Source organism: Teleopsis dalmanni, chromosome 2 (assembly GCF_002237135.1).
Source record: "Teleopsis dalmanni isolate 2A chromosome 2, ASM223713v2, whole genome shotgun sequence".
Classification (NCBI taxonomy): domain Eukaryota; kingdom Metazoa; phylum Arthropoda; class Insecta; order Diptera; family Diopsidae; genus Teleopsis; species Teleopsis dalmanni.
The window spans coordinates 162806707-162812835 of NC_051847.1; positions in this window are offsets into that span (position 1 = coordinate 162806707).

The following is a 6129-nucleotide window of genomic DNA, read 5'->3' on the forward strand; positions in this document are numbered from 1 at the left end:
TCATTTATAGTCATTTATAGTCTGACTATTATCTATAAAATCTCAAGATCTTATTACAATATAAAATCACATTATATATGATTTTTAATTGGTAGTATATAGGATTTCATATTCATATTATATAGGAAAATAGTTTGAATATATTTTTATTGTATGTGAAAACTATACTTCATAAATTTTCACTATTTTTTTTTTTATGAACTAATGTTTTAATTACATATTATATTTTAATGAATTCATATAATTTAAATTATTGCAACAAAAAAATCCTTTTATATTTTTTTGATTTATAAATGTTATAAATTGTGTGTCTCTTCGAATTATTGAATAAACCTTTTACTCTTATAGTTTCTTTTATAATAGTCATCATTTTTTCTTTCAGAGTTGTAAAAAAACAACATTAAGTCTGGTTGAAAGAAATTGGCAACACTTGATTTTTAACATATGTTTTTTATTGTGTTGTGTACAATATGAAATATAAAAATTGTACACTAAAAACTACTTAATTTAAACAAAGAAAACAAAATGAATATTAATAGGGATATTGTTTGCATTTTTATCTTTTATATTTATTAATTTATTTATGCATTTGAACTTAGTAAATGAAATGCTCATATGATTATATTCCAATGAAAATACTTAAAACTTAAGACTTAAAATTTTTTGCGAGTAAAACCTAAGTCTGGAGATTTTAAGAGCACTGTTGTTGCTAAAAATTTTTTTTTTCGTAAATTGCGAGTATATTTTTGCTACTCTGGAAGAAAAAATTATGCCTATTATTAGGATCATATGTTATTTTTCTATTATAAAAAACATATTAAGTAGTATAATATATTATTTGATTTACTATATTATGGTTAACAGTTGTCTCCAGTGCAATAAGATTTGAACTAAAATTAAATATTAATATCCCAACAGCACACACTCTTGTATTAACCAATTTAGAAAGCGGCACTAAAGATAACTAGCATTTGAAGATTTTGTAAAGATCGTACTAAACATCTGCAAATCTATTGTATTTTGTCCGAATCATGAAATTCTAAGAAAATAAATTTAAAAATTTATTCTGACCCTTATTGAAGCAAAATATGTATGGCACTTAAACATTTAATATAATAAATTAGAAACATTTCACAGGGTTAGTAGTGTAGATCTTTTTGATTACAACGTACTTCTAAACCTTCTTATATCAATAATAATTTTTTTGGAATTAAAACTTTAATTTTCTACAATACTTATTAATAGTATAGTGAAATTATTAATAAATTGTTATTACGACCAATTTTCAACACGTTTTTTTTTATTATTACTGGGCACAGGTCGTTAGTGAAATTATATAAATAAATATCCATTCATATACTCTCATATATATATTAAGTTTATTTTGTTAACTAATTAATAGAATTTTTTTTTATTTGTTTATAAAATTAGATTTATTGGTTAACATTTACTTGTTTTATATGTATTTTAATTATTTTTTACATAAAAATAAAAATAATTTAACTAAAGTATTTTAAACTTAAAAAGATTTTAAGTTTGTAAATAAATTTTTAGATTTAATATATAACTACAATATACAATAGTTTTAAATAAATTTATATTTTGAATATTTTTTCTTTATTCGAGTTGTTATTGTTGTAGTCCTTGAGAAAACTGATTTGGTTCGCTTTCTCTATAAATGATGAAAGTTGTTCAACGGAACTGTCAAGCGAAATTTCACCGATAAAGACGAAAAACTGTAAGACCAGGCAGCTCGTATAACCTTTTTAATGGATCCAATCATTGAGTTATTTATATTTTCCGATTTAAATTAGAGCATAATACTTTCTTCTTACAAATTTAAGGCAAGATAGGGTTTTATTTAAAATATTTTGTTATCTATACATATTTTATTGGATCTATTTTAGTATTATAACTTATAAATTTTAAATACTTATACCTCAAAATTTGCATTATGATTAATAAAGATTTTGCTGCTGTCATTTTCGTACAGCTGTATCGGTTTTTACGCAGCGCCTACTTTTTTGACCAAGGACCACTATGATATTTTTGTTTTTAATAGGGACCACAATAGGTAGGTACAGTATCTATGCTATAAAATAGATATATAATTACTTGGAAATGTTTTGATTTTATTTTCTAATAAGTGAGGTCTCAATGGACAAACTACAATGTATGTATCCATACCCGCCTAATTTGATTTACGAACCATTTGTAATCATCTCACGGACCATTCGGTTCAGAATCATTGGCTAGATTTTTTATATATATTCTTAGTTTTTTTACTAGGTACATACAAATTTTTGTTTGAATCCGAAATTCAAGAATATTACATTTAGCCAGTGTAGACTAAAAGTTTCGAAATCTGGCTGATTCGTCCTAGATAAGTGGGTCTGTGATGTAGACCTATCCACTCATAAAACTGTTAAATGCAATCACCCCACAATTGTAAAAATTTCTAAACAAAGATGTTTTTAGAAAAATCATTTTTTAAGAGACACTATTTTCCAAATCTTCACAGGTGGAGTGTTAAACATAAATTACTATTTTCAATTATCACTTTTTTTTTGTTAATTATTAAAATTATCTAAAATAGTCTTTTATACAAATTTTGTATTATAACTCTGTCGCATTCTGAAAGGTTTGTAAAGATACCTATTTCGAAGATACGAGTCTTATTTTAAATTTTTTTTTAATTATTTTAAATTGCTGCAAGCACTTTTACAAGTAACGTTAAGAACCCTATAGTCTATTATTATTCCGTATATGTACAACATACGGCTATTAATGCTGATTTTTCTACTATTAATAACTCTGTATACATAAAACCCATAAATTTAATAAGCTATAAATTCATAAATCTATATTAGGAATATTTTAATTAGCATTTGTTTTTTAAATTTGTTTTTTTATTTTTTATGAATGAGAATAGCATTTTTTTTAAAGGTAGAGTCTTTTAATTAGTGAATCACTTACAGTACTCATTATCACTTAGAATTTTTTCGTATACTCGTATGTAAATACATATATACATGTAAATGAATGTAACTTTGAAATACTTTTTTAATGAATAGAACTTCAAGGTAAATTTCTTTATGCTAATTATATTTAAATCTATTTGATTTATATAAATATGATTTAAATATGATTTATATAATAAATTATTACTAAAAGTGTATTCCAATCTGCCTTTCAAATATAAATGAATCTATGCAACAATAGTCGTAATTTTTTTCAGAGTTGTAAAAAAACAGCATTAAGTCAGGTTGAAAGAAATTGGCAGCCTTTTTAAAATATGTTAAATGCTTACTTTTAAATATATGTTTTTTTTTGTGTTGTGTTCAATATGAAATATAACAATTGTAAACACTAAAACTTAATTAATTTAAATAAAAGAAAACAAAATGATAATTATATATTTCTTATATATATATATTTCACATATATTTAAATTAATTAATTTGTTTGTTTTCGAACTTAGTAGTAAATGAAATGCTCATATGATTTTACCGAATGTTTACAGCATATTTCCAGTAAATATTCACAATAGACTGATTTTTGAATTTGGCTGCACTAAAACTCATATTTTTTTTTTGCTAGTTGCGAGTATTCTTTTGCTACTCTGTAAGAAAAAATTACGGTTAATGAAATATTAAACAGACGTTTTTAAATATCATTGACTTTAAAAAAAATATATTGAATACACTCAGTAATAATTATGTGAACTTAATTTCTATACAAGACTAACATATAGTGCCTTTTTAGTCTTCTAATAAGGGGGCTCCTACATTGATGTATATTTTTTTTTTAAATACTATGTATTTAAGCACATATGTACAATAAATAAAAATCATATTGTAAGACTTGAAATCTACTAAAAATTAAAATTAAGAATTTTTGCGAGTAAAGCCTAACTCTGAAGATTTTAAGAGCATTGTTGTTGCTTCACTTGTTTTCTTTCGTAAGTTGCGAATATTCTTTTGCTACTCTGAAAGAAAAAATTACGGTTAATGAAATAGTAAACAGACGTTTTCAAATATCATTGACTTTAAAAAAAATATACTGAATACACTCAGTAATAATTATGTGAACTTAATTTCTATACAAGACTAACATATAGTGCCTTTTTAATGGTCTAATAAGGGGGGCTCCTACATTGATATACATTTTTTTTAAATACTATGTATCTATGCACATATGTACAATAAATAAAAATCATATTGTAAGACTTGAAATCTACTAAAAATTAAAATTAAGAATTTTGCTAGTAAAGCCTAACTCTGAAGATTTTAAGAGGATTGCTATTGCTTCACTTGTTTTCTTTCGTAGGTTGCGAATATTCTTTTGCTACTCTGAAAGAAAAAATTACGGTTAATGAAATATTAAACAGAAATTTCTAAATTTCATTGACTTTTAAATGAATATACTAAATAGACTCAGTATTAATTATGTGAACATAAATTCTATATAACAAGTCTAGCATATAGTGCCTTTTTAGTGGTCCAATAAGGGGGACTCCTACATTGGTAGAAATTTTTTTAAAATACCATTTAACTATGTACATATATACAATAAATAGAAATCATATTGTAGGACTTGAAATCTACTAAAAATTAACATGTAAGAATTTTGCGATAAAGCCTAACTCTGAAGATTTTAAGAGCATTGTTGTTGCTTCACTTGTTTTCTTTCGTAAGTTGTGAATATTCTTTTGCTACTCTGAAAGAAAAAATTACGGTTAATGAAATAGTAAACAGACGTTTTCAAATATCATTGACTTTAAAAAAAATATACTGAATACACTCAGTAATAATTATGTGAACTTAATTTCTATACAAGACTAACATATAGTGCCTTTTTAATGGTCTAATAAGGGGGGCTCCTACATTGATATACATTTTTTTTAAATACTATGTATCTATGCACATATGTACAATAAATAAAAATCATATTGTAAGACTTGAAATCTACTAAAAATTAAAATTAAGAATTTTGCTAGTAAAGCCTAACTCTGAAGATTTTAAGAGGATTGCTATTGCTTCACTTGTTTTCTTTCGTAGGTTGCGAATATTCTTTTGCTACTCTGAAAGAAAAAATTACGGTTAATGAAATATTAAACAGAAATTTCTAAATTTCATTGACTTTTAAATGAATATACTAAATAGACTCAGTATTAATTATGTGAACATAAATTCTATATAACAAGTCTAGCATATAGTGCCTTTTTAGTGGTCCAATAAGGGGGACTCCTACATTGGTAGAAATTTTTTTAAAATACCATTTAACTATGTACATATATACAATAAATAGAAATCATATTGTAGGACTTGAAATCTACTAAAAATTAACATGTAAGAATTTTGCGATAAAGCCTAACTCTGAAGATTTTAAGAGCATTGTTGTTGCTTCACTTGTTTTCTTTCGTAAGTTGTGAATATTCTTTTGCTACTCTGAAAGAAAAAATTACGGTTAATGAAATATTAAACAGAAATTTCTAAATTTCATTGACTTTTAAATGAATATACTAAATAGACTCAGTATTAATTATGTGAACATAAATTCTATATAACAAGTCTAGCATATAGTGCCTTTTTAGTGGTCCAATAAGGGGGACTCCTACATTGGTAAGATTTTTTTTAAAATACCATGTAACTATGTACATATACACAATAAATAAAAATCATAATGTAGGATTTGAAATCTACTTTAATGCCATTTTCCATACTCCACAGCAGATTGAATTCAATGTTATTGGATAGAAAAGAAATAATAAAAAATATAATAGAGAATGAATTAAAGTATTATTATGCTACACGCCTTAATTGGTACTAATAGGCACACGCGTGGTGAAAAGTAACTTCCCCCTTCTTCCGTTTTTCACATAAAAATATTTGTATCTAAATTTTGTATCTCTGTGTATCTTTGAGTATCTTGACGATTCAAACGTTGGTTTGGGTGAAGTGAAATGTGTGCGTATCCGAATGAGTATTTGTCCGCTGGAGACAAAGTTTTCGTTGAATGAATTTGTGTGTCATAACTTCTTGTTTTTTTGTTTTAAATATGAGAATATACATACATAGCAGCACGCTAGGAAAACACGGTGGGGGGAAAACTAACGTACTTGTGAAC